A 3285-nucleotide genomic window follows, 5' to 3' on the forward strand; every position below is an offset into this window, starting at 1 on the left:
TCACACATTATATGAATGGGTTTCCACTTTCCACTTTCCCAGTTAGGTGGCACGCTTGCCTTAATATCTTTATTTCGTGAGCAACAAAAATCATTCTCACTTTTACGCAGATTTTTTATATATTTGAGTTGGTTTGATATTTATAATTTGGGAGTCAAATTTACTCTTCTTTTGTGAGTATGAATTTTTTTTATGCATTAAAAACTTTACTTTGAACGAACGAAAAGAAAGAAAAAATAAAATACAAACTGAAATAAAGATCTTTAAATTCAGAAAGAGAAATTAAATAAAAGTAAATACTTTAAATTAAGAAAAAATAAACCATTGCTTTTAATGAAGTTGAAGGACGTTGAAATTAAAATAACAATTTAGAACTTAAAAAAATGACTTTTGTGAAAGAAAATAGATTACATGAAAGTAATTACAAAAACTTGAAAGAAATGTAAAGATATGAAAAGAATCTTACAGTAAATAAACTCGTGGCAAATTCAGAAAGTCATTAAGATATAAGTGTTTGAGAGTGTTTTCTAAATACGAATTTTAACCCTTTGTTTTCTCCGAGTCTTGTCAATTTATAGACCAATCTGACCAATCTTGTGCTGCCAAGTATCACTTTTGAAGAATTCGAAAGAATAACTGTTTCTGCCAAAGTGCAAAACCAAGTAACTGCCCTTGTGCGTTACATCATTGAACTCGACATGTCAATTATCAACTTCATTCATCGACGTGTTAGATCGAATTGAGACCCCTTCTGTCAACAACCACTTTTCGAATTGGCATTTTCAAAAATTTGACTAGCAACAATTCGACTAACAAATTGCCCCCTAGTCATTAAATTTACCTGGTCTATCGTCCAAGAAATCTGCAATGACCTGACCTTTAACTACCCTGGTAGGAACATACTATAAATCGTATTCTACCATGGTAAGTATCCATTTCCCAATTTGACATCGCAAAACAGGATAAGATAACATGTATTTGACAATGTCAGTTTATGCAATAATCCTAATAGTTTTGGCTATCATGTAACATTTAAGTTTAGTACAAGCATAGTAAAAAAATATACATAGTCTTTCGATAAGGGAATATCTCGCTCAATGTCGGACAAGACTCTACTGAAGTAATAAATAGTCCTTTCATTTCGTACTTTATCATTCTGTGCAAGCATACACCCAATTGTATTTGTTGAAGCTGTGATATACAATTTTAGTGGTTTTAAAGGACAAATAGTAGCCATGATATGTGCGTTAGAAAGATAGGCCTTTATTGAATTGAAAGCCTCTTGATGGTTCTTAGTCCATACATATTGCGATGCATCTTTCAATTTAACTAAGGAAGAGAAAATTCGAGTTTAACTAGACAAATTCAAAATGAATCATCGCAAGAAATTTACTTTCCCCAAAAAGGATTGGACTTCCTTTTTCGACTTTGAAGGAGATAATTCCAAAATAACTTTAGCTTTATTTTGGTCAATTGCGATTCTTTTTTTCTAAACTACAAAATCTAAAGAATTTTTCAGCAGACACACCAAATGCACATTGTAGGGAATTCAATTTTTATCCTTTTCGACGCATTGTCTAAAAGGCTTTGTGCAAATACTCAAGATATTGGCCGATAGAATTTTGATTTGACAATCACATCATCTATATAAACTTCCATAAAATTTCCAATATACTCTAGAAAATTGAATTCATTGCACGTTGATATGTTGCCTTTACATTCTTTAACCCAAAAGGCATTATCACCTATTCATAGGTACTCAAAGCACCTGGGTAACGAAGGCCATTTTCGACACGTCTTCCTCGGAAATAAATATTTGGTTATAACTATCCATAAGACTTAGGACTTCATTACTAGCTGCAGAATCGATCAACATGTCCGCTACAGGCATAAAATATTCATCCTTATGAGTTGCATTATTCAAATCTCGAAAATCAATACACACATGTAATTTCTCATTCTTTTTCATTACAGAAACAATATTCGATATCCAATCACCATACGAGCAGTCCTAATGAATTTAGCTTTGATCAATCGTTCAATATGCTCTTTAATTTTGAGATTTATTTCATGTACAAATCGCCTAAGAGCCTACTTTACTGGTCAAGAATATGGCTTTATTAATGGCAATCGCTCAACTAAATATTGATCAAGACCATGCATCTCGTCGTAATCTCAAGCAAAATAATCATTGTACTCACTTAAAAGCTTAATCAATTCCATTCGAAATTCTCCATGAATATGTTTACTAATGTGAGTGGGCCACGTGGCACCATCAACTCCTAAATTAATTTTTTTCAAGTGGATCTTGGGATTCAAATCCCTTTTCAATATGATCATCGTTAACTGAAGTTTTTTCAAAACCGAAAGATTCAAGATCATAGATACAATCGAAAGATAAATTAACTAAATCACATAAGGAAATATTATTAGAATCATGAGCAAAATCAGTTGTTGAGTAATTTAAAATACAAAGATCTTGGGATACATCAACACTTGATTGACTGATGATCTTAGACTGATAAAACAAAGTAGTACTTATGGCACTAGACTTAAAAGAGAAGGTACATGCTGTAGAAAGTAAATTGCTACCAGGTTTGATTTTAGTAATCGAAACTGCCTTAGAAATTGAATTACATGTTGCTGAATTTAAATCCCTAATTGATTCAACTTTATCAGAAGAATCATCACTAGAAGAAGAAAAATATGCTGCAGAAGTAAAACTATTCACATATTTTTTTTAAAAATAAATAGTCTGACACATCCTTTTCATTAGAAATCTTGAAACGTTCATAATCGAACTATTTTCAAATGGAGACACTACTCCTAAACTAAAGGAGTATACTCCGATGTTAGGCACCTAAGCTTTATGTTGAAACCCTCAAAGATTAAGAAGCAACCTTCAAAGATGTAAGAATGCGAATTCCTATCGTCATTAAGAGGCTTCAGCTCGTCATTGTAAATCTTGAAGTCGGCGTGCATCTGCTCAACATAAAGACTATCATTAGCATCTATAACTTTAGTCTTTCCTTCATAAGTCCAAAGGAGAAGTTTCTGGTGAACAATCGAAAGTACCGCACCGACATCGTGGATCTAGTCTCGACCCAACAGAATATTATAACTAGCCTTTGAAGATGCCACAACGAAAATAGTTGTTCGTTTTGAAGAACCAACTTGAACTTGGAGGGTAACCAACCCTTTTGCTGGTATTGAAATTCTACTATAATAAGTGACAGAGATATTGGTGGGTATAATATCATCGAAATGCTTCCCAATCTTGACCAA

The sequence above is a fragment of the Arachis duranensis genome, chromosome 5 (genome assembly GCF_000817695.3).
Source record: "Arachis duranensis cultivar V14167 chromosome 5, aradu.V14167.gnm2.J7QH, whole genome shotgun sequence".
Classification (NCBI taxonomy): Eukaryota; Viridiplantae; Streptophyta; class Magnoliopsida; order Fabales; family Fabaceae; genus Arachis; species Arachis duranensis.